The 22,902-nt window shown below is 47.3% G+C and overlaps 1 long non-coding RNA gene and 1 pseudogene across 1 annotated transcript; both read right to left on the reverse strand.

The window, feature by feature from the left end:
• Positions 1 to 320: 320 nt before the first annotated feature.
• LOC105872003 (uncharacterized) lies at positions 321 to 10,048 on the reverse strand. The gene is made up of 3 exons (XR_012914908.1): positions 9,709 to 10,048; positions 3,698 to 3,817; positions 321 to 1,540 (listed from the first exon to the last, which is right to left on the reverse strand). It is a non-coding gene; the product is annotated as an uncharacterized LOC105872003 (long non-coding RNA).
• A 7,566-nt stretch (positions 10,049 to 17,614) lies between these two features.
• On the reverse strand, positions 17,615 to 18,404 carry LOC109730031 (small ribosomal subunit protein uS12-like; annotated as a pseudogene).
• Between the last annotated feature and the right edge of the window lie 4,498 nt (positions 18,405 to 22,902).

Here is a 22,902-nt window from a genome sequence, read left to right on the forward strand (position 1 = left end):
AGGTCACTGCTGTGCTCCTCCCAAATCGTGTCCTCTCAAACACTCCTGGACCCCAAATGGTCCGTAAAAGGATTCGCCAGCCCTGCTGTCAGATGTGGTCGTGCACGCCATGAGACTCACCACCTAGAGCATCGAGCATCGCTCCCCCTCCCCTGCAACGTGTCTCACAGGGAGGGTGTCGCCTGCAAGCCCTGGTTTCCACGGATCAGCGGAGGCGACACCAAGCCAGCGACTTCCACCAGCCCCATCTGTTCAAATGGTCCCCGACAGGCCCACATTTGTCAGCACCGTGAGCCAGTTCTCACAGCCTGCACGTTGCCTACTGCATCGTTGCCATTGTCATACTCTTGAGCACCTTTGGGGTATTGCATGTCGCACAGGCCATAAAACTAAACACTCAGATTATAATCTTACCTATAGGCGGCTCAAAGGCCAGGAAAGCTAAAGAGCTGTTCTAAAACACACCAGAGATCTAAACTCATCAGCTTTCAGTGTTCAGGACTGAACTACGTGGAATGTGTTCCCTGCCTCCTACAGTTTTTAATCTCTGGGTGATAGACACACTTGCCCTGTCTTCACTCTCTCAGTTCTTCCTCCAGCTTTGTAACTTCATTCCCTGTATTAAATCCCTCTCTGTTTGAAATACCTAAAGACGCTTCTGCTTTTTCGGACCAAACACTTACCGATAAACCCTTTTTCAATTATTATTTTTCACCTTTTATACATTTGTAGAAATGCCAAAGTTTTCGTGTTTGGGTCCTTTTTCTGTGTGCTTTTTGCTGAGTTCCTCAGGATGATCCTTTCTAGTTTTAATCTTTCGGTTGTCGCTGTTCCTTCCCACCACCCGCCCAACAGGCAAAATTTGATACTTGCCTTTCATTGTGCTTCTAGGCTTGCAGACCACTGTTGCATTAAACCGCAAAACAACTAAAGCACTGAGCAGGCCCTGTCCCTTCCTCCGGGGACCCTCCGAGCATCGCTGAACATTTTGTTCCACTGGGTCATTAAAGCCAAGGTCTGCCACAGCGGGACTCCGCCTCTGTTGGTGGGAACTATGCATAGCTAATGAACAGGCAAATTGCTATCCACGTGGCCTGATCAGTCTCAACATGTTTCTAATAACTTCCAAATCTCCCAATCTTCATTTCCCTGCACAGTTTCTTTCCTTCCCGAATGAATACTCCAGATCCTCATCGGCCCGCTAACATTTCCCATCTATGTTCTCTCTTCCCTTCCTCCCTGTCATATGATTTTTTGTTTTGGGCCCCAGCGTCTGGGTCACACCGCACACATTTTAAATACTAGTTGGCTCTGTCTCTAGTTATACATGCTGAGACGTCCTAGACACCCAGAAATCCAGGAGATTTGAGAGGCGACTTCATCTTGTAATACTGCAAATACCACACGGGATAGAGGCCAGATCTGTGTTTTAAATACGAGGTAAATAACATTTCGGAAGAGTTTACAGCTTGTCCAAAGTCACACAGATGGTAGGAGGCAGAGGCAGATCCGAACCCAGGTCTTTCTGAGGCTGCAGCTCCTGCCAAAGACCAAGAAAAAGAGAAGCAAAAGCATGGGTCTAGCAGCACAATTCACAATCGCAAAGCTGTGGAAACAACCCAAGTGCCCATCAATTCATGAGTGGATTAATAAAATGTGGTATCATGGAGTACTACTCAGCTTTAAGAAACAACGGTGATACAGCACCTCTTGTATATTCCTGGATAGAGCTGGAACCCATTCTACTAAGTGAAGTATCTCAAGAATGGAAAAACCAGCACCACATGTACTCACCAGCAAATTGGTATTAACGGATCAACACCTAAGTGGACATATAGGAGTAACATTCATCGGGTGTCGGGAGGGTGGGAGGGGGAGGAGGGGATGGGTGTATACAACCACAATGAGTAACATGTGCAACATTTGGGGGATGGACACGCTTGAAGATCTTACTCAAAGGGGGAGGGGAATCACGGGCAATATATGTAACCTTAACACTTGTACCCCCATAATACGCTAAAATAATAAATTAAAAAAATCGCAAAATAAATAAATAAAAATAAAGCAAATATTTTCAATTTCAAAAAAAAAAAAAAAGCATGGGTCTTACATCCCAGCACGATGCTGTCTCTGCTCTGTCAACCTGCGGTACTTCCCGGAGGAACATTCCACTCCAGAAGGATTATCAAGAAAACGTCCAGGTTAGAAGGGTCTCCTGGAGTTCATTTCCCCTGAGCCCTCCATACCTGCGGAATGCAGTTTCACCAACAAAGAGAGCAGTGTGGCAGGACACGCAGGGAGTAGAACTGAGGGGGGGTGACAATTTGTTTCGCCTTTATACAACTATGTTGCACCCATTACGATAAGCATGTACTTTTATTTTATTTTTTTTTATTTTATTTTTTTTTTTTTGAGACAGAGTCTCACTCAGTTGCCCTGGCTAGAGTGCCATGGCATCAGCCTAGCTCACAGCAACCTCAAACTCCCAGGCTTAAGTGATCCTTCTGCCTCAACCTCCCGAGTAGCTGGGACTACAGGCATGCGCCACCATGCCCGGCTAATTTTTTTTTCTATATATTTTTAGTTGTCCAATTAATTTCATTCTACTTTTAGTAGAGATGGGGGTCTTGCTCTTGCTCAGGCTGGTTTCGAACTCCTCACCTTAACTGATTGCCTGCCTCAGGCTCCCAGAGTGCTAGGATTACAGGCGTGAGCCACCGCGCCGGCCTAAGCATGTACTTTCATAGCTAGGAAAAAATCAAGAGCTTGTGGCAAGGACAATACTATATGTTCACCAAATCTCATTCTATTTTCTTCTTCCTGCATATACAAGAAGACTACATTTCCCAGCCTCCCTTGCCCTTAAATGGGCCAATGTAACTGGGTTCTGACCATAGGAGTGTGGGCAGAACGGTTGCATATACAACTTCCCGGCCTGGCCATAAAATCCCTTAAGTCATCATCCACACTCTCTCTTCCTCTTCTGTGGCAAATTGGTGAGGCTACATGATGGAGATGACACAATTGAAAGATGAATGGAGCCTAGATCTTTGAGCCACCAAGGAAGGCCACATGAACCTACATCAAGCAGTGGCCTGTTGCATGAAGCCACTGAGAACAAGGGGTTTCCTTGTTACTGCAGCATGGCTTTACCTATCCTGACTAACACGGGGCTCATATTGACATATGCCATGGATCTCCATGTCCCACGGAAGTCATGAGAGAGCCTCTTAGATACCTCACACATAGAAGGAGCCTTACAGGCCGGGCGCTGTGGCTCACGCCTGTAATCCTAGCTCTTGGGAGGCCGAGGCGGGCGGATTGCTCAAGGTCAGGAGTTCAAAACCAGCCTGAGCAAGAGCAAGACCCCGTCTCTACTATAAATAGAAAGAAATTAATTGGCCAACTGATATATATATATAAAAAATTAGCCGGGCATGGTGGTGCATGCCTGTAGTCCCAGCTACCCGGGAGGCTGAGGCAGAAGGATCACTCGAGCCCAGGAGTTTGAGGTTGCTGTGAGCTAGGCTGACGCCACGGCACTCACACTAGCCTGGGCAACAAAGCGAGACTCTGTCTCAAAAAAAAAAAAAAAAAAAGAAGGAGCCTTACAGCATTTTTGCTAACTAGATTTTTTTCAGATTCTACTTTTGCATGAACACATAATTCTGAATATAGTTCCATTCCCTTCTTCTACCTCCGAATAGTCTTCTCATTCTTGCTTTGTTGTGGCGTGTTTGTTCCAACGGGAAATCAATCAAAGACTTCATCAGAAAACATACAGTACACGTGTTTCACATTCTTATTGAAACAAGACCTGAAAAAGGGAGGAAATTTTATTACAATTTTATTCCCCCTCGGGGACCATTCTGAATTTTACCATCCTAATGTTTATTTATTGTTATAGTAAAACTTCGGATAAACTTACATCAGGAACTGAGCTGTTCTCGACAAACGTTTCACGTAGCCAGAGTTTACGCACTGAGGCATTAAAATGCTGTTGACTTTTAAATGTTTTGAAGAAAATATTAAATATTGAATACGAAGCACAGTGAATGAAGTACGGTGACATATCTTACTTTTGCACGATGATTCAGAATTAACCTAAATTTCTTGAATGTGCCACGCTCCCCGCAAGGGGTCCATGCGGTCACCTCTGCCTGGGGCCATCTTTTTCTTCCTTTGCCTAGTTAAATCATTCTCATCCTTTGGATGTTGGCTCAAAGACCGGTTCCCTCAGGCACGCTTTATAAATTTACCGAAACTCATTGAACTGTTCGCTTAAAACAAGTGAATTCTGTGGCATGTAAATTACACTTCAATAACGCTGTGAAAAACAAAACACGCTGTCAAGGACGTGACACATTCACCCCCATAACTCTTCTTTTTTATTATTTTAGCGTATTATGAGGGTACAAGTGTTAAGGTTACGTATATTGCCCATGCCCCCCTCCCCCCTCGAGTCAGAGCCTCAAGTGTGACCATCCCCCAAATGTTGCACTCATTGTGTTTGTATATTCTTAAATGTCAGAGGGACATAGTGACTTCCTTCCGAATTCCAGGAAAGGGGAGAGAAGAATTACTTCACAGTGGGGCTCCCAGGACTCAGGTCACCAGGCCTCAGGTGACCAAGGTGGTTGGTCACCCATAATGATAAGTCATGTTGATAGCACATACCCTTTACACATTGAGATGACAATGGCACTTCACTCTGTGGCCTCCCTTCCCAAGACTCATAAGCCTGAAATCAGCATGAGGAAGACATCAGACAAATTCTTATAGGGGGCATCCTACAAAATACCCAACCAATACTCTGCAAAACTCTCAAGGTCATCAAAAACAAGGAGCATTTTGTGAAACTGTCACAGCCAAGAGGAGCCCCAAGGAGACATGACAAATAAATGCAATATGGCTTCCTGGATGGGATCTTGGAACAGAGAAAGGACATTAGAAACAAACTAAAGAAATCTAAATGAATTATGGACTTTAGTTCATAGCAAGATATCAATGTTGGCTCATTATTATAACAAATGTACCATACTCACGTAAGATGTTAATAACAGGGAAAACTGAATGTGGGATACATGGGAACTCTCTGTATTATCTTTGTGATTTCTTTGTAAGTCTATAACTATTCTAAAAAATCAAGTTCATTTATATTTTTGTAGGGAAGGGGTCTCACTATGTTGTCCAGGCGATCTTAAACTCCTGGACTCAAGTGATTGTCCTGCCTCAGCCTCCCAAAGTGCTGGGATAACAGGGATGAGCTTACCATGCCTGGCATGAAATTCATTTAATTTACATCTTTAAAAAAGTTTCTGGCCAGGCACAGTGGCTCACGCCTGTAATCCTAGCACTCTGGGAGGCCGAGGCGGGAGGAATGCTCAAGGTGAGGAGTTCAAAACCAGCCTCAGCAAGAGTGACACCCCGCCTCTACTAAAAATAGAAAGAAATTAATTGGCCCACTAAAAATATATAGAAAAAATTAGCCGGGCATGGTGGCGCATGCCTGTAGTCCCAGCTACTCGGGAGGCTGAGGCAGAAGGATTGCTTGAGCCCAGGAGTTTGAGGTTGCAGTGAGCGAGGCTGACACCACGGTACCCTAGCCCAGGGAACAAGAGAGAGACTCTGTCTCAAAAAAAAAAAAAGTTCCCCAGTTCCTGAAACCAGATCAGGTTCCCCTGCTCTATATTCATATAGCAACCTAGACTATCGATTCAAAGAAAGAATGCATCGCTACCTGCAATCTTATGTTTGTGCGATTTGCTCAGGTGGTATCCTAGTGCAAGGTCGGGGCCTGGCTCTTGACAGGTGCTCAGTAATAGACATACAGCAGGTGCAGTGTTGTGGACTATACCCTCCATGACAACAGGATCTCGTCCATTCTGTTCTCTGTACTCCCACCACCTAGAGGGTGCCTGGCATATGGTAGACCCTCAGGCAGGGCAGATTCCCCCCCAAGATGAGCCAAGGAATCCTTTCCCTAGTGGTGTGAGTTTGGGACAGAGACATTTCAGGTCAAGCTGCCTGATTTCTCCAACAGAGCATGTGCAGGTGCCAATGGCAGCAATGTCTTCCACCAGCTTAAGTGAGAGGCCCAGGGGTTGGTCTGTAGCAAGAGAGGAGAATGAAGCCACTACACAGAGTGCAGGAAAGACAAGAGACAGGACAAAGACAAGGGACAGTTCCCAACAGGGATGTCCCCTCTGGCCCCCGCCAGTTCTCGGGGTCCTGTGTGTCTTGGGAAACCTTCTGTTCTGTGTAGTCCAAAACTCCCCAATGTCAGATCCTGCCACTCAGGTTCAAGTTCATCAACAAGACTTTCTCCAGGTCCTGTTTGTCTAGTCTGTGTTTCTGTTATGGAAGATGTTGAGTCAAGTTAACGTAAGGGCATGTCATCTGTGATTCGATGATCTGTAGGTGCAAAGCTGGAATTCGTCAGCCTGTAGTTAGCGTTTCAAACCACGGGAACGGTGTACAGCCACCACAGAAGTCAGCGTGGCAGTTCCGCAACAGATCAAACACGGAATTACCGTTCGATCCGGAAAATTCCTTTCTGGGTGTTTACAAAAGAACTGAAAACAGGGTCTCAAGAGATATTTGCAGGCCAGGCGCAGTGGCTCACATCTGTCATCCTAGCACTCTGGGAGGCCGAGGCAGGCAGATTGCTCGAGGTCAGGAGTTCGAAACCAGCCTGAGCAAGAGCGAGACCCCCGTCTCTACTAAAAATAAAAAGAAATTAATTGGCCAACTAATATATACAGAAAAAATTAGCCAGGCATGGTGGCGCATGCCTGTAGTCCCAGCTACTCGGGAGGCTGAGGCAGGAGAATAGCTTGAGCCCAGGAGTTTGAGGTTGCTGTGAGCTAGGCTGACGCCATGGCACTCACTTTAGCCTGGGCAACAGAGTGAGACTCTGTCTCAAAAAAAAAAAAGAGAGATTTGCACACAAATGTTCATGGCAACATTATTGACAATAGCCAGAAGGTGGAAGCAACCCAAGTATCCATCGATAGATGAAAGGATAAACAAAATTCAGTCTATGATGGGTAATATATGTAACCTTAACACACGCTAAAAAAAAAAAAAAATTCAGTCTGTGCATCCAGTCGAATGTTATCCAGCCTCAAAAAAGAGGGAAATCCTGACCCATGCTACAACTGGATGGATCTGTGGACACTATGCCAAGTGAAATACGCCAGGCACAAAAGGACAAACACCATATGATGCCACTTAGATGAGGTCCCTAGAGTAGTCAGATTCACGGACACAGCGAGTAGAATGGCGGTGGCCAGGGGCTGGGGGCGAGGGGAATCTGGAGTTGTTTACCAAGCCCAGAGTTTCTGTCTGGGGAGATGAAGGTTCTGGAGACGGATGGTGCCGATGGCTGCACAACAATGCAAACATACCCAATGCCACAGACCGTGCACTTAAAAATCGTTAAAATGGCAAATTTTATGTTATGTGTATTTTACCAAAATAAAAAAAGAAATTATTTTGTATTGAATACTTACTTCTTACATGCCTAGTGCTTTCTGTGTTTCCAACTCATATAATCCTCATAACAATATATATATATTTTTTTGAGACAGAGTCTCACTCTGTTGCCCGGGCTAGAGTGCCGTGGCGTCAGCCTAGCTCACAGCAACCTCGGACTCCTGGGTTCAAGCAATCCTCCTGCCTCAGCCTCCCAAGTAGCTGGGACTACAGGCATGCGCCATTATACCTGGCTAATTTTTTCTATTTTTAGTTGTTCGGCTAATTTTCTTTCTATTTATGGTAGAGAGATGGGGTCTCACTCTTTATTTTTTATTAATAATTTTAAAATTATATTTTATTTCCTTTTTCTTTTTTTTTTTTTCCAGAAGTCTCTAAACATTGGGCAGGGGTCTCACTCTTGCTCAGGCTGGTCTCGAACTCCTGAGATCAAGCAATCCTCCCGCCTTGGCCTCCCAGAGTGCTAGGATTACATACATGAGCCCCAGCGCCTGGCCCTCATAACAATTTTTAAGGTAGGTACAATATTATCAACTCCATTTTACAAACAAGGGAAGTAGTGACCAGAGACGTTAAGCATAGGGCCGAAGCTCACACAGCTTCTAACTGGCCAGGCTAGGAACTGGGCTCGGGCTATCTGGTTCCAGAGCCCAAGATTTTCATTTCACACGCTGTACTCCCTGTCAACAGAGACGATGTCGTGTACCCTAGGAATATATGTTTTACATTAAAAACTAATTTTTTTAAATGAAAGGCTGAATTTATAGCCCACAAGCGGCGAGGCCTTGGCCTTTTACCACATGCAGATGGCACTTCCCGGCACAGGGCCCTGGGCTGCCGGGTGGTTATCAGTTGACAGATCATTTTATCATCTCTGAAAAATTGCCCTATGGCCAGAGACACCCCCTAGAAATGCAAACCGGAGGGTTTCCTGCTGCGTGTGAAAAGGCCAGAACCACCCTCAGCCCGCTCTTTCTCCTTGACCTTGGGGAGGATTTGGCCTGGACTCAGACAACCCTACGGGCCAGGAGGGCAGAGCCCAGATTCCAAGACAGGCAGACCGGGGGCGTAGGTTTGCAGTCCCTTGGCGGTCGGGGGGTGGGGGGAGAGATGTCTGCTGTGCTATTTTGGGGTTGCTCCATTATAGCAGCCATTAAACTTCTCCAACAAAAGCAATGCCAAGGCCGAGCGCGGTGGCACCTCCCACCTGCTCACCCCCCACCAGTGCAACCCCCACCTACCCACCTCTCACCTGCTCACCCCCCACCTTCCCACCCCCCACCTGCTCACCCCTCACCTGCCCACCACCCCCGCCTTCCCACCCCCCACCTGCGCATCCCCCCACCTGCGCATCCCCCACCTGTGCACCCCCCACCTGCGCACCCCTCCACCTGCACACCCTTCCACCTGTGCACCCCCCACCTGCGCACCCCCCCACCTGCTCACCCCCCACTTGCACACACCCCACCTGTGCACCCCGCACCTGTGCACCCCCCACCTGCACACACCCCCACCTGCTCACCCCCATATGCTTACCACTCCACCTAGGTACCCCCCACATGCACACCCTCCCACATCCTCATCCCCACCTGCTCACCCGCCACCTGCGCACCCGCTACCTGTGCACCCCCCACCTGCTCACCCCCTCCACCTGTGCACCCCCCACCTGCTCACCCCCTCAACCTGCACATCCCCCTCCACCTGCGCATCCCCCACCTGCTCACCCCCCACCTGCTCACCCCCACCTGCGCACCCCTCCACCTGAGCACCCCACCTGCTCACCCCCACCTGAGCACCCCCCACTTGCGCACCCCTCCACCTGAGCACCCCCACCTGCGCACCCCCATCTGCGCACCTCCCACCTGCGCACCACCCTACCTGCCCATTCTGCAACCTGTGCACCCCCAATCTGCGCACCCCCCACCTGCTCACCGCCCCACCTCGCACCCCTCCACCTGCGCACCACCCCACCTGCACATTCCCCACCTGCACACACCAAACCTGCGCACCCCGGGCTCCTGCCCTTCTCTCCAGCTGCACCTTGGGTGGGTGCACGTGACCCTGAACTGAACGGTCACTTCCCTCCCCGCCCCTGCCCCCAGCCACTCCCAGGTCCTCCTGTCATTTCCCCTTTTCTCTGGTTCACAGAACCCTTAAATGATAATCCGCTTTTATTTTCCTGAACTTCTGAACTCCTCCTGCGTCTCTTACCTCCCCTGGTTGGCAGTCAGCCTGGGATTCCTTCATCTGCCCTGGGCTTGGCGGAAACTTTCGCCAGTGGGGAAAGTTCTGCCGGTGGAGAACGAAAGAACGCTAGATTCAGCGCCCAGTTCTTCCTCTCCTACTTCTTCCTCTCCTACCTGCCGCACTGCGCCGTGCTTCCCCCTTTGCTCTTCCTCCTCCTCTCTGATCGGTACTAGAGGACGATCTGGTGTTCTTGCTGGTCTCCACTGTCTGAGTGTCCCCACCCGCCTCTTCTAGGCTGATCTGGGCAAACTCCAATTTTAACCCAACAAGTGACAGTGATACCATCTCACCACCTCCCCAGGGGAATTCCCGGCCACCTGGCCGTTTCAGGAGCCCCAAGTTTAAGTGCCAAGAAACCTGTGTGTGCAGGTCATGTGACTTCCCAGCTCCGCTCAGCAACCCTGCCACCTGGCTCTGCTCTCCACGGTGGAAGGATCATTCCAGCATGTCCCCGCCACGGGCAAGCCCGCATTCTTCTGCCCACACCCCAGATCAACTCAGTGTTTTACTTGGCTGGCGTCGCAGTGCCTTGTTAGCCATACTAAGATAGCACCTTGAGTGACCGTGACCATTGTATTTCTCATTTAAGAGGTAACAGTGTTTGTTTCTTGTCCTGCCTGGCATGGGGCAATTGCAAAATTAAATCAGAGGCTTCCATTTTTTTGTGCCCAATTGTTTTTTTAAGGTGTGTCATGAGTTCTCCCTTTTAGTAACACACTTTTTCTAGGAACCTGCAATTCACATATCTCTTGAGCCATTGTGGTAAAAATAATAATAATAAAATTTATGAATGTGTCTTTTTGGAATGATAGTGGAGAGCTTTTGTAATCTCAGTTCGCTTCACAAAATTCCTGCCTTGGAATATTTTTCAGATGACAAAACATCCTTTCTAAAGGGTGGGTGATTGGTTCTCTTCAAATCAGCCAACAACTGTGTAAGTCCCTTTCCATTCAGTAGTTTCCTTTTCTTCTTCTTCTTCTTCTTTTTTTTAAGAAAAATGAGAGAAACTAATAATAGTGTCTCTTTCTTGGTACCTCTGACCCTTCTCAGGAAACATATTTTTTCCTCTCCATGAGTCCCACCTCAACATCTGACTGTTCCCTGCTCACTTTTCTGTTCTGAGTCTGTGACTACAATTTGTTACAAGAAAGCCGTTCCCAGCTGCTTCTTGTTAGCATGTCTGTCGGCCATTCAGTCAACAGGTATTTATCTACTAGGCAATTTTGGTGGATGGTCACCACAAAAGCAGCCTTGGCAAACTCCTATGATGCCCAAGCATTCAATCGAGTGTCAGGGAGCACTCCTTGGCAAAATGCAGAACGTGCTCCTCTGGGTTGTCCACTCATACTGTAGGATGCATGGTGTCAGAGGATCTTTCTCTCCACCCTCTTAAGTCCAGTCCCCAGGGGCCTGCAAATTAAACTGGCAAAAGACAGATTTACAAGAGAAAAAGGCATATCATTTTTATTAATATTTTATGTGCATGGCGATTCATAGAAAATAAGTGAAACTCCAAGAAACAGTTAGACTCAGGGGCTTATATACCATTTTAACACAGGAAAGAAAAGGGTGGGTTTGGGGCTTCGAGGGAAGACAAATTATGGGGAAGGGACTATGGAGGAATTAATGGAAGATAAAAGTTATTTCCGCAAGGTCTGTTTACGAGGACTCAGCTCAATGCTGACTCTGCATGTCTCATGAAGAGTCACTCTCCCTTTCCTGGTATCTGAGAGAAGGAAACGTCACAAAGAGGAACTGTGCCCTGTTTTTAGCCGGAGAAGGGGAAGGCAGAGAACTCTTCTCAAATCCATTGCTTTTCAGGTGCCTTCAGCTCAACATAATCCTTATGCCAAAATGGCATATTTTGGGGTGGCCTGTCCTGATTCCCCTTCAATTACATCACCCCTAAGTGCAACTAATGTTGACATTTCCTGCTGGCACCCTACATTGGACAGTGCTTTCCAACTATCCTTCCCATTTTTCAGTTGGGTAAACTGAGGCTTTGAAAGGTCACTGCCCTGGCTTCCCCTGTGACTACAATCTGACCCGCAAATGACTCAATGACCTCGTGCAGTTCTGCATTCTCACCTTTCTTCCCTCCTCAGCTCGTTCTTGTCGTTGTCGCTGTAAGTTCTGTTTTAAAATCTACTCTGGGCCGAGCGTGGTGGCTCACGCCTGTAATCCTAGCTCTCTGGGAGGCCGAGGCGGGCGGATTGCTCAAGGTCAGGAGTTCAAAACCAGCCTGAGCAAGAGCGAGACCCCGTCTCTACTATAAATAGAAAGAAATTCATTGGCCAACTGATATGTATATAAAAAATTAGCCGGGCATGGTGGCGCATGCCTATAGTCCCAGCTACTCGGGAGGCTGAGGCAGGATTGCTTGAGCCCAGGAGTTTGAGGTTGCTGTGAGCTAGGCTGACGCCACGGCACTCACTCTAGCCTGGGCAACAAAGCGAGACTCTGTCTCAAAAAAAAAAAAAAAAAAATCTACTCTGCACTTGACCTTCATGGCGGGGTACCCCTTGGTTTCTTCTCCCAGATTCCTCCAGCGATCCTTGTCAGGAAGAATGAAAGGAAAGAATCAGAAGCGAGGAGAGGCCCAAAGGGATGTAGCCAGTGGCCAGAACCCGCACCCCCTGCTCTGTAGGTCCCCGTGTCCTGGGGCTCAACCCCGTGCTGTCTCTGGGGACCTCGTCCTGCCTTCTGTCTCAAGTGTTCCTTGGCGTCTAAGCCATGGCATCCTCGTAGTTGCCCCCCAAGGGGTGCCCCTAAGTTGATGTTCCAGCTGACTCTTCTCATACTCTTAAGATTTTTTTTTCCCCAAAGGTGCCAATAAAAAAAACAAAATTGAGCACTTACTTCCAGGCAGAAGTAAGCTAAGAACCACAGAATGACAGGTGTCTAGACTGGGAACAGCGCTAGGGCAGGGGGGATTTTTCCCCCTGGGACGGAAGGCAGGCTGTGTGGGGGCTTTCACTGGGGGTGGCAGCAATTTGACAAGAGTCCATGGGTGGCCGTGTGGGACCCGCCTCAAACATGAATCCATTTCGAGGCTTCACTCATCTCTGTTTCCTTTTGCCAATAATCACTCATAGTCTCCAGATCTCATGATGCCATTTGAGTGGCGTTAAACCGGGACAGCTTCCATCCTATGACTAATGACAGTCAGCTTTGACTACGGTGACTAATAGGTCAACCTGTCGGTGTAACATTCTGCCCGGTCGGGAAGCGGTGACATAATGCAGCGAAGGGCTGCTACAGCCATGGGTCTGTTAGTATCTGGACAGCAATTAGCTTTAACTTTGCTTTTAAAATACCAGGAAAGGCCGGGCGTGGTGGCTCACGCCTGTAATCCTAGCACTCTGGGAGGCCGAGGCGGCAGATTGCTCCAGCTCAGGAGTTCGAAAACAGCCTGAGCAAGAGCGAGACCCCGTCTCTACTATAAATAGAAAGAAATTAATTGGCCAACTAATATAAATAGAAAAAATTAGCCAGGCATGGTGGCGCATGCCTGTAGTCCCAGCTACTCGGGACGCTGAGGCAGCAGGATTGCTTGAGCCCAGGAGTGTGAGGTTGCTGTGAGCTAGGCTGACGCCACGGCACTCACTCTAGCCTGGGCAACAAAGTGAGACTCTGTCTCAAAATAATAATAATAATAATAATAATCCTAAACGCAATCAACCAAGTAAAAAAAATAGATAAATAGGACTTCATCAAAATTAAAAACTTTTATGCTTCAAAGGACACTATCCAGAAAGTAAAAACGTGGTCCACATGGCCGGGCGCGGTGGCTCAAGCCTGTAATCCTAGCACTCTGGGAAGCCGAGACGGGCGGATTGCTCGAGGTCAGGAGTTCGAAACCAGCCTGAGCAAGAGCAAGACCCCGTCTCTACTATAAATAGAAAGAAATTAATTGGCCAACTAATATATATATATAAAATTAGCCGGGCGTGGTGGCGCATGCCTGTAGTCCCAGCTACTCGGGAGGCTGAGGCAGCAGGATTGCTTGAGCCCAGGAGTTTGAGGTTGCTGTGAGCTAGGCTGACACCACGGCACTCACTCTAGCCTGGGCAACAAAGCGAGACTGTGTCTCAAAAAAAAAAAAAAAAAAAAACGTGGTCCACAGAGTGGGGGAAAGATATTTGCAAATCATATATCTGATAAGGGTCTAGTGTCCAGAATACATGAAGATCTCTTACACCTCAACAATAAAAAGACAAATAACCCAATTGTAAAGATAGCAGCGGACCTGAATAGACATTTCTCCAAAGAAGATAACATGAATGGCCAATAAACACATGAAAAGATGCTCAATATCATCAGTCAGTAGGGAAATGTCCATCAAAGCCTCAATAAGGCACCACTGCACACCCACCGGGATGGCTAGACTCAAAAAGACACACAGTAGCAAGTGTTGGTGAGGACGTCGAGAAATGAGAAGAACCTTCATGTGTTGTTGGTGAGAATATAAAAAGATGGTGGCCTCTTGTCCAGGCGCGGTGGCTCACGCCTGTCATCCTAGCACTTTGGGAGGCTGAGGCGGGAGGATCGCTCAAGATCAGGAGTTTGAAACCAGCCTGAGCAAGAGTGAGACCCCCGTCTCTACTATAAATAGAAAAACATTAATTGGCCAAATAATATATATAGAAAAAATTAGCCGGGCATGGTGGCACATGCCTGTAGTCCCAGCTACTGGGGAGGCTGAGGCAGGAGGATCGCTTGAGCCCAGGAGTTGGAGGTTGCTGTGAGCGAGGCTGACGCCACGACACTCACGCTAGCCTGGGCAACAAAGCGAGAGACTCTTGTCTCAAAAAAAACACATGTGGCCTCTTTGGCGATTCCTCAAAAAATTAAACGTAGCATGACAAAGACAGGGAACTGGCAGGCCCTGCTTGGTAAGGCTTCATGAGGCCAGAACCAAAGTCTCTGATAAAACAAAAGCTAGTGGAGAAGCTGGCCAAGACCAGCTAGAACCAAGATGGCGAGGAAAAGCGACCCCAGGTTACCCCCAAGGCTCATTATACCCTGTTTATCCTGTTTACAATGCACCAGCAAACTAGAGAAACCAGCGCCATGACAGTTTACAATCGCCATGGTAACTCCCAGAAGTGACCCTATATGGTTTTAAAAGAGGAGGGACCCTCTGTTCCAGCGGAAATCCCCACCCCTTTCCTGGAAATCTTATGAATAATCCTCTCTCTGCTTAATGTAAAATTAAATAGAAGGTATAAAATAAGACCCGGAAACTCACAAGGTGCTGCTCTCTGTTGCTCTGAGAGATAGCTCTGCCCATGGTGTGAGCCTCGCTTCTGTCTCTTTGTTCCTTTCATAAACTTGCTTTTGCTTTACTCTGTTGGTCAACTCTTTTTTTTTTTTTTTTTTTTTGAGACAGAATCTCACTCTGTTGCCCAGGCTAGAGTGAGTGCCGTGGCGTCAGCCCAGCTCACAGCAACCTCAAACTCCTGGGCTCAGTGATCCTCCTGCCTCAGCCTCCCGAGTAGCTGGGACTACAGACATGCGCCACCATGCTCGGCTAATTTTTTCTATATATTTTCAGCTGGCCAATTAATTTCTTTCTATTTTTAGAAGAGACGGGGTCTCGCTCTTGCTCAGGCTGGTTTCAAACTCCTGACCTTTGTAGGGCAAAGGAAGGGCAGAGGAATTTGTAGGACAGAGAAGGGCAGAGGAATTTGTAGGATAGAGGAAGGGCAGAGGAATTCTTCCAGTTGTCGGGAATCTGCTTGGGTGGGGCAATGAGCTAACCACAAACCTTTGCTTCTGGTCATTGCTTGCTTGCTGCACCGCTGTAGGGGGAATTATGGGATAAGGTCATTGAAGCACGGGCGACTGGCCCATCAGGCAATAGAGGGCAACCAACCCGCCAATTATTTCAAAAGGCAATAGTGGGCAACCAATCATTTTAAAAGTCAACGCATGATCCACACGTGATCAGCTTGCTTGTGGGCAGCTTGTGCACCGTGGGGATAAAAGGCATGCCGTTGTTCCGGTCGGGGTCCTTGCCTGCGAGAGTGGCCACTGCGTTGGTGCTCTGGGGCTTGGACCCTGGCTAGCCAGAAAATAAACCTCCTCTTGTGTGATTGCATCCTCGATGTCTCTGCTTTTCTGTCCGGTGGGGCTGTGGAAGGTCAGTCCCTAACACCTTGAGTGATCCTCCCTCGTCGGCCTCCCAGAGTGCTAGGATTACAGGCAAGGCGTGAGCTACCAAGCCGGGCCTGTCAGCTCCACTCTTGAATTCTTTCCTGCGTGAAGCCAAGAACCCACTTTGGCCTTCAGCCCAGACTCCAGTTTTGGGGTCCACTTTCTGGTATCGTCACCATGTGTCCCAGATATTTCACCCCTAAGTATGTACCCAAGAGAAGCGACACGCTAACCGGGAGGAGAAAGGAAGGAGAAAGGAAACAACAGGAGGTCACAGGAACCCCAGGTGGGTGCTGACAGGCCCCTGATGACAAAGCCCCTGGGACTTTTTGTCCCATGTTACTGTCTACCCCTCTCTTGATAGGCCACTCTCCCTGCCCACCTTTCTTCCCCCACTGTCAAAGCAAAGTAACCCCAACCTCAGAAGGTAAGTAACCCAAATCAACACTCTGCCTTAAAAGTTGTTCCAGGAATCAAAAACCAGACAAGAGACTATTGAAAAGTGCAACCAACAAAATACCTATCTATTTTTCTTACAGCAGAGAGAGAGAAAAGAAAGATACAAGAAATCCTGGCTTCAGGAAATGCTTGCATGTCAAAAGTGTTGTTGAAAGTAGGTGGTTCCAACTCTGTTGCCTGGGTCTACACACCACTTCCAAGATGACCAGCCATAAGCTGTGCGTCTTTGCAACAAAACAGACCCCTCCAAGCCCCGCAGCTGTCTGTAGACTTCCAAGATCAGCGACAGGAGAGCTATTTAGTTACATCACACTGCCCACTTGAACTTGGTACTTAGAGCACCCGCAGGAGAGCTACGGGCTCGGATCAGGTGTCTTGAACCTGGCTGGAATAATTACACACCTTCGGTTCATAACCAAAAGAGATATCCCATTCAGTAACCTTAGAGGGGAGATTTGACTTTTAAATTGTTAACAGACATCGAATCAAGAGATCTATTTGACAGGGAAAAAGCAAACATTCTTTGGATGAGTTTTAGAGTGGGCTGGAAGTTTTGAAAAAACTCATCGTCTGATTCAAGTCATGCCACCTACACACTTCGATCGAGCAATTATCAGCACCGGGTGAGAGAAAGGTCTTTTAACGTATGATCATGGTTCATGGTACAATTAGGCAGCACTAATAAAGAACCAAATTGATTAATATGCCGGATCATAAAACGCCCTTGCAAAGGCAGGTGAGAGGAAATCTTTCAGAGCCGGTTGGGAGGGGACCAGATATCTCCAGTGTTTTTTTTTTTTTTTTTGAGACAGAGTCTCACTGTGTTGCCCAGGCTAGAGTGAGTGCCATGGCGTCAGCCTGGCTCACAGCAACCTCAAACTCCTGGGCTCAAGCAATCCTCCTGCCTCAGCCTCCCGAGTAGCTGGGACTACAGGCATGCACCACCCTGCCCGACTAATATATATTATATATATTTATTTATTTATTTATTTATTTATTTATTTATTTATTTTTGTTTTTTTGTTCTCAAATCTCAGTGCTATATATATATTTTTTTAGTTGGCCAATTAATTTCTATTTTTTTTTTAGTAGAGACGGGGTCTCACTCTTGCTCAGGCTGGTCTCAAACTCCTGACCTTGAGCAATCCGCCCGCCTCGGCCTCCCAGAGTGCTAGGATTACAGGCGTGAGCCACCGCGCCCGGCTGGTTTTTTGCTTTTTTGGATTTTTCTGCCTATGAAAATTTATTACTACTGTGTTTTCACCATCAAAATTTATGATCTTGCTCTTTCCTTCTTGCCTTTGTATAGAGCCAAAAGAGAGACACTGGCTACTTTGACAACCTTGAAGGGGACACCAGGAATGTCACCAACAGCATGACCTTTTCTACCACATCCAGCAGCCAGAACTGCATCATTTTCCCCAATAAAGTTCGAGCGATGATCATCGTTGGGGACAAAGGCTGTGATTTTACTCCCGTCCCTGCAAAGAACAAAGGCTGTGTTTTCTAATGGATCCGAGGGACCATGACACATTTCTTGATGGCAGAGTTTGGCTGTTTGGCTTCAAGCCCTACTTCTTCCCTTCCAGCACATTCCCTTTGCCTGGGAAGCACTTCTCAGAGGCTTGGCCCTAACCGGCTTTCTAACACTGCTAATCAGGCCACTGTTGGTCTCATCAGTGACCACGGAGCCTCCTGGCAGCACGACATCCACGACACTTGCCCAGCCTGGCCGTGCCACAAGCCTCCGTTTGCTGGTCTTTTGAAAAAGGGCTCAACAATCCACAGCCTCCTCCTACAACACACAGAGGCAACGAGTCAACTAGAATTCGAAACAACTAATAAACACAAGACCCTACCACCTCCTGGCCTATACCACTGTGCCTTTCTTCATCCTGGCCAGGGGGGTATTAAGAGAAAAGCTGGGAGTGGTCATTAACTTTCAGCAAGCTTTTATTTTTGCCTAACAAGAGTCCAATTTAATCCTAAATTAGCCGTATTGTCACTTAAGCCTTTACCCTGGACAGCCTCTCTGCTAACATCTTGGCCTTTAAATGAACCTAATTGCACCTTGTATTTGTTCCCATTACTTTCCCTGGAACTTCGTGGTGACTTTTCAGCTTCCACTTGGGGTTCCCTTTGCGACGTGGAGTCTCTGAGCTGACACCATCCAAGCAGCTGACGGCAGCCGCTAGCCACTTGTGGCTACGGATCACAGTTGAGATGTGGTCTGGCCAAATTGAGATGAACTCTAGATGTAAAACACACACCACTTTTCAAAGATGTAGTAAGACATTTTTAATGATTTTTAAAATTGTGGTTACATGTTGAAATGCCTCTATTTGGGGTATATTGGGTTAAATAAAATATTTTAAATTATTATTAAAATTCATTTCAAGGCTGGGTATGGTGGCGAATGCCTATAACTCATACCTGTAATCCTAGCACTATGGGAGGCCCAGGCGGGAGGATCGCTTGAGGTCAGGAGTTCGAGACCAGCCTGAGTAGGAACAAGAACCGGTCTATACAAAAAATAGAAAAATTAGCCGGGCATGGTGGCTCATGCCTGTAGTCCCAGCTACTCGGGAGGCTGAGGCAGGAGGATCTCTTGAGCCCAGGAGTTTGAGGTTGCAGTGAGCTATGATGACACCACGGCACTCTAGCCAGGGTGACAGACTGAGACTCCGTCTCAAAATAAATTAAATTAAAAAATTCATTTCATCTGCTTCATTTTAATTTTTCAACATGACTACTAGAACATTTTAAATTGCAACTGTGGCTGACATTATACTTCTACTGGACTGAGATTATAATTCTATTGGACAAAGCTGCTGTGAGCTTTTAATACACTAAAATGCATTAGGAGTCGCTAAGAGGAGGCCGTAGCAGGCAGAGTTGCCCAAACACATATGACCACGGAATCATTTTTCACATAACATCTTGTTCTAGTTATCTATTTATTTTCCTTCATGGGGTCCCAAAACATTACCACGTCCATTAATTCCCTCGATCTGCCTGGAGTCCCATTTAGCCAGTGTCTACCCAGATGCTGCCCAAAGAAGTTCATTTATTGAAACAAAGCCATTGAGCCAGCAAGCACATGGCTCATTGTCCTGACAGCGTTCATGAGCAAAAGACCTACAGGAGCATGTTTCACGTAAGTGTCCAACGCACAAATAAGTGGTTTTAGCAAAAGCAAAACGAAAGCACGTTTTATCATTTCGTTGTATTACACGGAATCATAGAATTTGAGATTCAGATGGTATCTAATCCAATACCCAAGGTCATACTTTTGATTAAGGACCAAACACCCAGCAAATAATATGGCAAATATAGGCCAGCGAGGTGGCTCACACCTGTAATCCCAGCACTTTGGGAGGCTGAGGCGGGAAGATCACTTGAGAGCAGGAGTTCGAGACCAGCCTGAGCAAAATCGAGACACCTCCCCCCTATCTCTACAAAAAAAAAATTGAAAAATTAGTTGGGTATGATGGCTCATTCTTGTAGTCCCAGCTACTCAGGAGGCTGAAGCAGGAGGATCGCCTGAGCCCAGGAGTTTGAGGTTGCTGCAGTGAGCTATGATGATGCTGCTGCACTCTATCCCAGGTGACAGAGCGAGACCTTGCCTCAAAAAAAAAAAAAAAAAGAAAAGAAAAAAGCCAAGTGTTTGTTGAGAGCTCACTTTGTGCCAGGCACTTGTTCCGTACTCACCGACAAGCTTGCCAAATTGGCTCTATTACGGTCAGTCCAATTTTACCGCTACTGGGAAGATCAGAGAAGTTGGACCACCTCTCTGAGGTCACACAGCTGGGGAGAGGGGCTGATTGGCTTCTCCACTAGGCTTTGCTGCTTCTGGGAGGAGACTTGCAAATACATGAGAGGTAACAGTCCAGCCGCAGATAGCAATGTGCAGTGTGTGCCCCAGACCAAGGACAGCTGTAGTGTATTCCAAAGAGTAATAGAATCACTTCTGACAATTTCGGAGTACTAAGATTATAATATTGAAATGGAAAAATCCTTGCTTTTCTATTTTTTCGTGCCTACAGGCAGAAGTTTGTCATGGTGTTTCTTTGAGTTTAATTCAATCTACATACTACATCTACAAGGTATCTTTCCCTAACTTTACATTTTATCTCTTTTGTGAATTTACACACTAGACTTTCCATTGACAAACATGGGAATGAGAGTCCGTTTTTGTTTTTTGTGTTTTTTTTGAGACAGAGTCTCACTTTGTTGCCCAGGCTAGAGTGAGTGCTGTGGCATCAGCCTAGCTCACAGCAACCTCAAACTCCTGGGCTCAAGCGATCCTCCTGCCTCAGCCTCCCGAGTAGCTGGGACTACAGGCATGCGCCACCATGCCCGGCTCATTTTTTCTATATATTTTTAGTTGGCCAATTAAGTTCTTTCTATTTTTTCAGTAGAGACGGGTCTCGCTCTTGCTCAGGCTGGTTTTGAACTCCTGACCTTGAGCAATCTGCCCTCCTTGGTCTCCCAGAGTGCTAGGATTACAGGCGTGAGCCACCGCGCCCAGCAGAGACTCCTTTATAAAAAGCATTGAGCTTTTCACATTCCAGGGCCAGGTCTGAGAGCAGCAGGGCGGACAGTGTCATCATCAGCTGTGGTTTCTGCCGGCCGCGATGCCTGACACTCCCGCGGCATTGCATGTTTTGCAGACGTCTAGCTATCAGCTCATTCCTGCCTTTTGCAGGATGCAGAGAAGGAAACATAAGCGCAGAACTGATAGGAACTATTCCTCCCCCCAGGGCCAGATCTCTGACTCCAGCACCCAGGATCCTGACTTAAAGCATTGGGTTATGCTGCCTCCTACTGGTCAGAGTGCACCTCTGCACCAAACACACAGGTCTCTTGAATTTTTTTTTTTTTTTTTTTTTTTTTTTTTGAGACAGAGTCTCGCTTAATTGCCCAGGCTAGAGTGAGTGCCGTGGCATCAGCCTAGCTCACAGCAACCTCAAACTCCTGGGCTCAAGCAATCCTGCTGCCTCAGCCTCCCCAGTAGCTGGGACTACAGGCATGCACCACCATGCCCGGCTAACTTTTTATATATATATCAGATAGCCAATTAATTTCTTTCTATTTATAGTAGAGACGGGGGTCTCACTCTTGCTCAGGGTGGTTTCGAACTCCTGACCTCAAGCGATCCACCCGCCTCGGCCTCCCAAAGTGCTGGGATTACAGGCGTGAGCCACCGCGCCCGGCCAGGTCTCTTGAATTAAACACACTCTTTTTTTTCGATAGGGAAAAATATCTCTTTTAAATACATCTGCAGTCCCCAGCTTGAAAAACACCATTCTAAATCACTGGAATGATGAAATTTAAGCAGCAACCAAGCCATAAATTCTAAAAGATACTTTTTCTCTTTTTTTGAGACAAAGTCTCACTCTGTTGCCCAGGCTAGAGTGCTGTGGCATCAGCCTAGCTCACAGCAACCTCAAACTCCTGGGATCAAGCAATCCTCCTGCCTCAGCCTCCCAAGTAGCTGGGACTACAGGCAAGCGCCACCATGCCCGGCTAATTTTTATATATATTTTCAGTTGGCTAATTAATTTCTTTCTGTTTTTAGTAGAGACGGGGTCTTGCTCTTGCTCAGGCCAGTTTCGAACTCCTGACCTTGAGCGATCCTCCTGCATCAGCCTCCCAGAGCGCTAGGATTACAGGTGAGAGCCACCATGCCCCGGCCACCACCGTTCCAGCCCTAAGCATCTTATTCAAACATCTTAGTCAAGATTTCTTGAATAACACTGAGCATGCTTTCAAATTCAAGGGAAACAAATATGTGCATTTTTTAAAAAATATATGCAAAACACAGTCTCTTGTCCTTAAGTCCTTGGAGGTCTAGGGAGTGGGGCAGATCTCTGAACACGGTGATAGCAGCTGCCGAGAGCTTAGGGCAGGAGGAGGGAAGGACTGATCCCACTTTGAAGAGTGAAGGAAGGCAGATAGGAACAGTTTATGCAGAAGGGGACCCTGGATGCTTTTGGACTGGTATGACCTCATAAAAAGAAAGTGCAAAAGGACAGACTGCTGAGAAAGGGCAGACACATCCTCCCCTAGTTTAGGCGGGAAAAGACAGAAACTTGGACAAGGCAAGGAAGAGAAATGAGTACAGTTTCACATAAGCCAGAGGAAGAGTATGCTTCTCTAAGAACAGCGTAATCAAGAGCATCAAACATCAAGGAAACAGGTGCCCAGGCAGGAGGTCACCATTCTTGCAAGATATTGCAGGGACTATACAAAGTACACGATCCTGACAACAAAGTTAACACCTGTGTTTTGCAGGGTCACCCATGGAGGATCGCTTGAGCCCAGGAGTGTGAGGTTGCTGTGAGCTGGGCTGATGCCACCGCACTCACTCTAGCCTGGGCAATAGAAGTGAGACTCTGTCCCCCCCCCAAAAAAAAAAAAGCTGAAACGAGAGACAGAATGTGATAGCTAAAGGTGGGTTACAGGATCTGATAAGCTCTGCACAGTGTGAGCACAAAGGAAAAGCAATTGCTTCTGGCTGGAGAAGGAGGAAATGGC

This window comes from Microcebus murinus, chromosome 25 (genome assembly GCF_040939455.1).
Source record: "Microcebus murinus isolate Inina chromosome 25, M.murinus_Inina_mat1.0, whole genome shotgun sequence".
NCBI lineage: Eukaryota > Metazoa > Chordata > Mammalia > Primates > Cheirogaleidae > Microcebus > Microcebus murinus.